The following is an 11,217-nucleotide window of genomic DNA, read 5'->3' on the forward strand; positions in this document are numbered from 1 at the left end:
AAAACAGTCCCAGATTACCCATTAGGCATATTAGGCACCTGCCTATGAGCCCCGGGACTTTTTGGGACCTCATGAGACCGTGACGAAAGATTGTTTTTTACTTACATAGCCTTAGTAAATGACAGTTTTGTAAATACATTTCACTTAATGACAATAAAAAAACATTAATCAATGAACACGTCGCTTAAAGGCATTGAATGACACACTAAAAAACATGTCCCAATCAGTGAACAAGTACTTTTCATGCACAATTAACTGAAATATTTAAAGTTAGACAATACAACCATGGGTGTTTCTTTTTTTTTTAGCAAAATTTGAATATACAAATGTGGTAATTGTTTGAAAACTGTTTTATTTTTATATGAGATGACAAAATCATAGTGTTTATTGTTTTAAATATATTTGGATCTGTCCTCCTTTTAGAAATGATAATCAGTAATGTATTTTCGTAAATATAACAACGGTGATAAGGAAATAGTCGATTAAAATATTATCAGCTTAAATTTTTTTATTAAACACTGGCTGAACTACACGTTATTTTTTATCTGCTGAATAATTCCTGTATATATTGACAACGAGGAAAACATATGTCAAACACTTGTATACGTTTTTAAGTCTATGCTATGGCAAGCCTTGCATTTTCTTAGATTTGCCTGATAAATTATGCACCGATAGTACAGTAACATATTATCTTTATGAAGTATGCATTATAACATAAAACAAGCAATATACGAGTTTCACATTCCCAAGTTTAGCGATTATCACAACGATGAACCAAAAACGAAGTTCAGTGAGACTTTCAAGCCACCGACATTGCCGCCAAACCTTGTCTTATTATGTATGAGATGGTTATCGAGTTTAAACGTACGACCACTTTGTTAACATAGAGTGTATAAGTGGGTCTTGATTTTATCGCGATACGGAAAAATACGTACTCCACATGGTGTCATACCAATCAAGGCAGTATTCCAGGGGTCATTGTTTCGACATTGACTTTATAAAATTCAGATAGTAGTAAAGCAACATTTAAGTTTAAACGAAATACAAATTAATATAAGACAACACATGTATAATATTGCTATTGCTGAGAACATATGGTTATGAATTGTAAGTACGCTTGAACCAAGATACATTCAATATCTATTGATAGATTTCTAGTGGGAACAAAAGACGCGTTTTTACTTCATAGAATGACAAGTAATAATTTTGTTTTAGAGGGGTGGGGCGGCGGGGGGGGGCAGGGGTATCCATTTTTTAGCTGAAGTGTTTATATATGTTTCCTGATTTTATTTTCCTTGATAGTAGTCTTTAAATATAATATGTTTATCTATCTAAGTACTCAACGTGAACTACTGTGATCATACTATGTCTAGCGTCCGTCCTAGTGCAGTGTGCAGTGTGCGATGGTTATCGTCGCAGTGCAGATCTTAACAAATCTAGAATCCACATTTTTTATCCAATCTTAATTAAACTTAGTTCGAAAATATTGGACAGTATAAAGAGATAGCATGTGGAACACGACTTAAAAAAGGAGGCTATGTCAAATCTGAAAAAAATGTAAACCACTCGAAAGACCACATGTATGATTCAATCTAAATCGATCAAACTCGGTCAGAACTTTTGGCATTATCTGTTCACGGGTCTGTCAATAGTATGTCGACGGACTTAGAAATTGTCGGTCTGGAAATTACATTCAAATCTCTGACCAAATGTTTCCTGGCCAGTGCGTAAATCTCGGTAGGTGCCAGCATTTACCGCACCCGCTGGAGACCTTGCTTGACATGTATTTTTCTTTCCACTTATGTCGCTTTGTGCTGCGTAAAATACTAATGTGACCTCTCAATATGTATCTCGGCACTGTTGATGAAGTTCTAAAATATCAGGCCTAGATCTGCTATTTATGATATTATTATAGGATTTACATCAACAAAATGTTTAATTTCGGAATCTTAATGGGAGGACAGATCTTCAGTACCGAAAAAATAATATGTGCAGACTACTGTTAACATTGGTTGGAAATAAGTTTGCCCATGGGAGAATTAAAGAGAAGCCCCGGAGCTAAATATTATTCTATAATTGGTGCGCGTCCAATTTTGTTTCCCAGGTTCGCTTGCCAGTCGGGAACGTCAGTATTTAGTTTTGGGTACAGTGGGAGATGAAAAGCTCAATCATTGTGTGGTAGAGAAGATGGAGAATCCCTATCTGGAAGAGCATCTAAGAGTCTGCAGGTATCGCGGGTTGTTCTACAATCCAGAATGGCTTTCTTTAGTTGGTAATATGGATGAGTGTGTACCGTCTATGGAAATGACTTCTTGCCCATTCTGAACAGGTAGTCAATCTTGATTGTAATATAAGGTGTTAACCGACACCCAGTTGGCCGATATCGGTCCTCAAGTGGGTGAATATTTCATTAGGTGCCATTTTCTGTCCAGTTTGTGTTTATGTTACGCATATGACCTTTTTTAACCTTTTCATGAAATTTCAATAGTTTCATCATATTAGAGCATTATAAAAGATGATAAATACAAATAGATTTTAATATATACATTTGAACCCAACCCAATAGACACCCTTGAATTACGTAACGGTGTTATGTCCGGAACATGTATATCCTAGTTGAACATTGGCAAAAAAACTATTTGAACTAAAAGAAAATAATCTTTTGCTAAATAAATCGTTAAATTAAAATGGATAGCTATGTTAAGAAAGAAAACTTTTTCTATTTTTTTCTATTAATGTAATAAAATAATAGCTAAAAAATGTGTCTTTAATATTGAATTTCCACACCCTTACATACTTTTTGAATTAAAGCGCGCAAAAATGGCCACGTGATTTTTTATTTTTCCCACTCATACAAGTTTACAGCGCTTTTGTTCTTGATTACATTTCGAATAAATGTTAAACAACTGAAAAGTGATGCTCAAATGTGGTAAATATGAAAGTTTTGTTTATTCTTTTTCCACACCGTGCATGCAACTGTTCTTGTATGTATGTATATATAATTTTAAGCGGTTTAACTAATTTTACTAAGTAATAATGAATTAGGAAGATCTTTAAGAAGACACAATTTTTCACGATATGTAGTTAAATACGTCAAAAAGTTGCTTTTTCACCACCGTTATATTCACCACCGTTACAAATTACCAATAACTGTGTAAACAAAGTCGTAACGGTGGTGATATCAGTATATGATTTTTTTAATATAAGCCAACATAACATATAATTATATGGAAATAAGAAAACATGTAGATATAATCCTAGCAAAAATATTTCTAACTTAGTTATTTTAGTGTCAAATATGCACAGTTTTTAAATGACCGTTGAATTCACCACCGTTACTAATTACCAATAACGGTGTGGACAAAGTCGTAACAGTGTAGAAATAAGTATATGAATTACAAAGGTTTCAAAACCGTTACGAGTATTTATTTATTAATTATTTCAGTTTCAGTTCTCAAAACTATCATCTCTCAAAATAAGTTTAGATGGTTAGAAATCTGTACAGGATCACAGCTAAAAAGTAATACCAAATTTAATTAATTCAGAAAATTACAACAACAAAAATAATAATACTTTATAGTAAAACTTTTAATCAACACAGTTACGGCTGTAATTTGAGTGAAGTAATAAAATGGCTAATACAATGCTTGTTGACACATTCATAAGATGGTATTTTAATTATACAGTTTTAATTTTTAATTTCAAAACGTGCATATATGAAATATATTTGGGTCTTTCATACTGAATGTCCGTAACGGTGTTGAGAAATGTCAACAACACCTTCCAAACATTTGTTGCTATAGCAACACAATGCAATTGATTATTTTGTGCCAACTATATTAATATATACCAGACACAATATCCTGCCACAGGGTGAAGAAATTAATTCAATATTTAAAACATTTTTTTTTAGTTCAACTTCGGTCAAAGTGGCACCTAATCAAATATTCACCCAAGTATCTCAGCAATCAGATCCGTAAGCTCGCTTAGATGTAAGTGTATGTAATGTTGACCTTTTGCTGACTGATTTTAAATGGTGCTGTATGTCTCTCCTGCTAGCGAGGTATGCTTGTTGTCATTAAAGGCAGAAGAGCCATTCGCGAATGGCTGGGTGTACACCATTCTGGGTCGGTAAGAGAACAAACGTACCAAGGGCTCCTCCTCTTTTTCGCACACGCCTCGGATTTATATATTTTCTATTACACGTGAATGCACCGACGCTAGAAAATCATTGTCTATCGTGTCGAAGGGGTTTGACAGAGGTTAGGCACTCTGGGATTCACCGGAGGATATCTCTGTATGTGTTAGCCCTGAATTGGTGAAATAGGGGAGGGAATATTAGTTATGTTTGGTGAAATGTGTGCGTTCGGTTCCATAGGCGAGATTACTATTATAGGGTGATGGCAATCTATCTGATGACGTAGGATGTCGTTACCGAAGGGCCTCCACTTCCGGCTAAGGGCTTACATCGACCGGATATTGCGTGGTTTTCTTACCAGGAACCGTACGAAGGTGTAGGGTGCTCTCTGCATGGACCAAAGTATCGGGTGCGAATAGCTAACACTCCGTCTCAGACCAGGAAGTACCATTGAAATAATAATACGTGACTATACTCACAGCCTTCTTGTATAATGGACAACCCTTTTTGGTTGACGGTGGAGTGCGGGTCGTCAGCATAATACATCTGCTGATATTATGGCTGAACTTACGTTGGCAAGGGAACCAGAGCAGCAGCAGTCGGTAGCTGGATATGGTCATTCCCCGCTTGCGCCTAGAAACCAGAACGTCAGGTCAAATCTTTAAAATCATAATTTACCGCTTTAGGGCCAACAATTATGATTCAAGATTGATGAAACCATGTCAGATTGTTTGTCGTGACAATAGCAAGGCTGACTTTAAATCTGGATCACATTTGCCCAAAAAAACTTCGTCGTCAGGTCAAACATTTATTTAAAAAAACAGATTAACCCATCTTGAATTTTTGAATTTCTGGGTCAAGTGGGGTCAAAAACTAAATGAACAGTTCAAGTCTTCAACAAGAGTTGACCGTGCACAGAAGTGAGCGGTTAAAGGCCATCATGGTCCTCTATTATCAATGACAAATTCGATAAATGACTTTCAATTTTCACGTATTGTCATAAAGTTTCTTTGCGAACATTAAAACTTATTTTATAAAATTGAATTAATTCGAATCCTTTGATGTAAATGCACATTTTGACCCGAAACTATTTCATACAAGTATGTGTTGCTTAAAAGACATTATGCTATCTTTTGTTAGTAGAAATATGATGGTTTCACACGAAAATGTCGTCAATGAAAATGTCGTTTATTCAATCGTAAAGTTATATTTTCCCAAAAAGCTTACTGAAAACGACCCTATCATGTGTCTTTAAACACCCTTGCCATGACATTAATTTTTATTTGTGTTGCCTTTTATTTAAAAATCAACACTTTGTTTTGTTTTATCGATCTATTGATGCTGTTTGGTTTCTATTATCCCATTGCAGTATGGAGTCATATTTATTTGAGAAACTTTGTGATTTAAAGCGGGCTTTGCCAGTTTTTTTAATATTAATTTAAGTACCATTGAATGCTGTTGTCGAACTTGTTTTCGCTGTCATCCATTATTCTGTAAAATACTTTAGAATAAATAATAAAGCGATTTGTCTTTCTCGAGCTCGCGTTGTTATTAGTTTTATTACATGTTTACTTGTGTTATCATGCACATTTCAATAATAAGAAGAACAAAAATTATAATATCGATGGTAATGTCGTTTGTCAACATGTGTATGTCGTCTGTCAACATGTGCGTGTCGTCTGTCAACAGGTGCGTGTCGTCTTTCAACATGTGCCTGTCGTCTGTCAACATGTGCCTGTCGTCTGTCGACATGTGCATGTCGTCTTTCAACATGTGCATGTCGTCTGTCAACATGTGCGTGTCGTTTGTCAACATGTGCGTGTCGTCTGTCAATATCAATAAGCATTTCAATTGCAAATTGTTCTTTTTTTATATTATGATATTTTGGTTGTAATTTATTGGCGTATTTTTTTCGTAATTTTAATCGTCATTTGATAAAGCCAGTTCTTGTATTACGTTTAATTAGTTAGAATGTACTCTTAAATTTGATGATTAAACACATGTTATTTGTTATACATTTTACATATATGTACATTTTGTTTACATATCTGTGATATGTCATATGACTTGTTTTCTTTTTATAAAGCGCATTTAAACGCACAATACTGTATGAAAAGGCTCTATATAAATGTGATAGTATTTATTTATTTAATTAATGATGATGATGAAGATTATAATGATAAGGACGATAAGTTGTTGATGTTGATGATGATGGTAATTACCATATTCACATCATTGCGAATATCGTAAAAAAATAGATTCTTATCGAACTGTGTATTAAAAGAGCATCCACTTACCCGGTATTTTCAACGTACCGCAACAGTGATATCACTGTCCTCTAAAGCCACGTGCAGAATTTAGAATACTTTTTTTATGACGTCTGCCCCTTAGCTCACATTAACGTGTTATAATTAGCATTGTAATATTCACTTCTTGTGTGAAGAAAACGAATATAAATTATGAATAGTGCGCATAATGAATAAATGGATACCATTCTGTTGATCAAATATCTATTACATGTACAGAAACAGTTTGTTAAAGATTGAATTCATTCTTGCCGTCAACTGACAGGAAGAGGATAGGACTTATATCAAAATTAGGATAATTGTGGTGGGAATATAGGTTTTATGTGACAAAAGGGGCATTTCGACGGCTAAAATGTGTTAAATTTTAAACTATAATGAACTACTTTTATCTTTCAAAATATATTTAATTCTTGGTTTCGATTTGTTATTATAAATGGTTATTAAAATATTTTATAATATTTGTAAATCAAGTTGTCCCAATAGAAATTTTGACGGCGCAGTAAAATAAGTAGGAAGAGTAACACTATATGAAAAGAACAACAATTTTTTTTTTAACTTGTCGACATTTAGAAGAAATACTTTCGATACGTCCCTGTAAATTTCGGTATGCTAGTTTGCAATATGCTAACTCAGTTGTGGTCATATGAAATTAACGCAACAGTGCCAACATAAAATGCATTTGTAAAGGCATACTTTAGCGATTCATTGTATATAAATACAAAATATATACATATTTGAAATTCTAAAAGGCACCATTATTATACAATTATCTGTCGCTAAGTTACAATGTGTTATAAAGATGTGTCAGCGCAACAGTTTTTGAGGCGCGCAACTACCATCGCCCTACCCGAGAGTTTCCGTCAAACTATTGTAACCCTCCAGCATCATTTTCAATCGCTTAACTTAACCTTCTCCTAGAGATGCACAATATCAGGTTAGTATACCAATGTGAATGAATTCATTATGTTAACAACTATGGCGATGCATTTACACACATTCTTTAAATTATTGATATGTAAGTGAATATTATTTTTTTCATCGGCAATACTATCAAGTTAAAAAACAGCACATTCATTTTATGTATTGAATAGAAATTAAACTTGAAAACTAAAAATACACACATGTATTTGGATTTATTTACAAAAAAATAAAAAAAAATTGAAAAATACATACATGTATGAAAGTTCGATAGGGAAAGTAAGACTGAAGTATTAAACCATGAGAGTACATAAAGTAGGAAAATCTACATATATGGATGGTCTAGTGTGAACGCATCAAGGCAAACATGTTTCGCTTATAACAGAACGTAGTTTTAAAATTCCATGACCACATCGAAAAAAAAAACAATAAAAAAATATAACTTTCTAAAAGATCAACTATTATACAGGGATACCCTTTTAAGTTTACGGATTTGAAAGTTATATGAGAGCAACTGGAGTTTTACTTCTTTATATTATATATATAAATTGATTAGTACAATTAGCAAGAATTGAAATTACACAATTTGGGGGGCAGAAAAACTATCTGTCATGTACGATAACCAGCCAGATTGCCCGAGGCAATTCTACATTATGGCCCATATATTATTAATTGTTTGTCGAATTAATGTCGTCCTCTTTTTAACTCAAGATAAATGTTACCAAGCACTTTAAACGGGCGTATTTTTTGACAGGTTGGTATTATAACCTGTCAGTGCACTCTGATCATAAAAGGGTATCGTGCTGTCTGTCTACGTCAATCATTGCAGACATGTAAAATGCATTTTGGAAAAGTAAGAAACACACACGCAATTGAAATTGTAACGATTTGAAGACTGCACAATTCTTAAAGCGTTAAGTCTGATAAAATTCACAAGCACATCTATACAAAGTTAATAAAAATTCACGTCAATAAATGTCAACCTGTGGTAAAAATGAAATCTATCACAAATTAAAACAGTGTTTATACATATATGTTTACTTAAATATCACTGTTAGTCATAAATATAAAAAAACCTGAACACTCACAATCAATATACTTTCACACATGCTTACACACTTTCAAAGTTCTGTCAGGCTAGTAAACAATCGCTGCTTTCTGTTTGTGGGTGTGTGTCAAAGTATTTAATGAATTCCCTATGCGATGTATTATTTCCCTCAAGTTGTCATTTTTATCTTTATTTCTAGATAAGCTAAAAATACTTAATTATAAATGCATTAACTGTTACTAAACTTATGTAATGTTTCAAAAGATTTTGTCAGTAACTCTGTGAATTGCTGTTGCAAGAAAATAACTGTTTTGTTCGCCATCTTATATTATAATTACAAGTAATCAAAGAAACAAAGACAGTCCCAAGAAAAGAAGGTATATTGTAATCAAAACGCCACTTAACCAGCCGCAAAAAAATCGATAACCCCGCCCATTTGAAGTTGGGCCCATACATTACCAAAAATTTGTCAAATTAAGGTGATTTTTGACAGGTTGGTACTTTTGTTTATATACTTAAAACCCGTAAGTTCTTTCTGATAATAATAGGATATTCTGCTTTCTTCGCCAATCATGGCATATGTGTAAAATACATTTTAGAAAAGTAAAGAAGCGAACACGCAATTGAAATCGTTACGAGTTGAAGATTGTACAATTCTGAAAGCGTTAAGTCTGATAACTATATCGAACACATCTATACGAAGAGATAATATAAATTCACGTCTATACATGACAACATATTATTGTAAACCTTGAACCAATCATAATTTTAAACAGTGTTTATACAAAGTTGTTTACACAAATATAATTGTTAGTCACAAATTTAGAACAAAAAACACACACGTTTACACACTTTCAATGCTCTGTCAGGTTAGTAAACAATCGCTGCTTTCTGTTGGTGGGTTTGCGCCAAAGTATTTAATGAATTTCCATTGCGATGTATCATTTCCCTCAAAATTTTCATTTTAACCTTTATTTCCAAATAAGCTAAAAATATTAAAATTATAATATATTAAATGTTGCTAAACTTATGTAATGTTTCAATAAATTTTGACTGTATCTCTGTGAATTGCTGTAACCAAGTAAATAAATGTTTTATTCGCCTTATTATATTTTAATTACAAGTAATAAAAGAAACAAAGACTGTCCCAAGTTAATAAGGTATATAGTAATCAAAACGCCATTTACCAGCCGCAAATAAATCGATAACTCCTCCCATTTGAAGTTGGGACCATACTTTACCAAAAGTTTGTCAAATTAATGTTTTTTTTGACAGGTTGGTACTTTTGTTTATATACTTAAAACATGTAAATTATTTCTGATCATAATAGGGTATTCTGTTTTCTTCGCCAATCATGACATATGTGTCCAATGCATTTTAGAGAAGTAAAGAAGCAAACACGCAATTGAAATCATTACGATTTGAAGACTGCACAATTCTAAAAGCGTTAAGTCTAATAACAATCTCGATCACATCAATACGAAGAGTTTATATAAATTCACGTGTATAAAAGACAACATATTAGTGTAAAACTTGAACCAATCACAATTTAATACAGTGTTTATACAAATATATGTGCACAAATATAACTGTAAGTCATAAATAAAGAACACAAATTACACATGTTTACACACTTTCAATGCTCTGTCAGGCTAGTAAACACTCGCTGATTTATGTTCGTAAGTTTGCGCCTAAGTATTTAATGAATTCCTTTTGTGATGTAGTATTTCCCTCAACGTTTTCATTTTAATCTTTATTTCAAGATAAGCTAAAAATGCTAAAATTATAAATGCATTAACTGTTGCTAAACTTATGTAATATTTCAATAAATTTTGACGGAAACTTTGTGAAATTGCTGTAACCAAAAAATAACTGTTTTGTTCGCCTTATTATATTTTAATTACAAGTAATCAAAGAAACAAAAACAGTCCCAAGTAAATAATGTATATAGTAATCAAAACGCCACTTTACCAGCCGCAAAAAATTCGATAACTCCGCCCATTTAAATTTGGGCCCATACATTACACAAATTTGTCAAAATAATGTATTTTTTGACAGGATGGTACTTTTGTTTATATACTTAAACCCTGTAAGTTCTTTCTGATCATATCATTATATTCTGCTTTCTTCGCAAATCATGGTATATGTGTAATCTACATTGTAAAGAAGTAAAGAAGCAAACACGCAATTGAAATCATAACGATTTAAAGACTACACAATTCTAAAAGCGTAAAGTCTGATAACGAGCTTCATCACATCAATACGAACAAATCACAATTTTAAACAGTGGTTATACAAAGATATTTACACAAATATTACTGTTAGTCACAAATATAGAAACAAATCACACATCTTTACACACTTTCAATGCTTTGTTAGGCAAGTAAACACCCTGCTTTTTGTTTGTGGGTTTGCGCCAAAGTATTTAATAAATTCCTTTTAAGATGTATCATTTCCCTCAAAGTTTTCATTTAAATCTTTATTTCCAGATAAGCTGAAAATGTTTAAATTATAAATGCCTTAACTGTTTCTAAAATTAAGTAATGTTTCAATAAATGTTGACCGTATCTATGTAAATTGCTGTTACCCAGTATAGAACTATTGTGTTCGCCTTATTATATTATAATTACAAGTAATCAAAGACACACAGACAATTCTCAGTAAATAACTTATATAAAACAATACATGTTTGCTAAATTATAGTGTTTTGGTCAAAGAAGGGAGGATGCTTTCTCACATCTATGGGCGACGATTTTTTACACACCGGTCTTATATCGCAGATTAAATTACTACTACTTCCACCACTT

Source organism: Dreissena polymorpha, unplaced genomic scaffold (assembly GCF_020536995.1).
Source record: "Dreissena polymorpha isolate Duluth1 unplaced genomic scaffold, UMN_Dpol_1.0 chrUn010, whole genome shotgun sequence".
Taxonomy (NCBI): Eukaryota; Metazoa; Mollusca; class Bivalvia; order Myida; family Dreissenidae; genus Dreissena; species Dreissena polymorpha.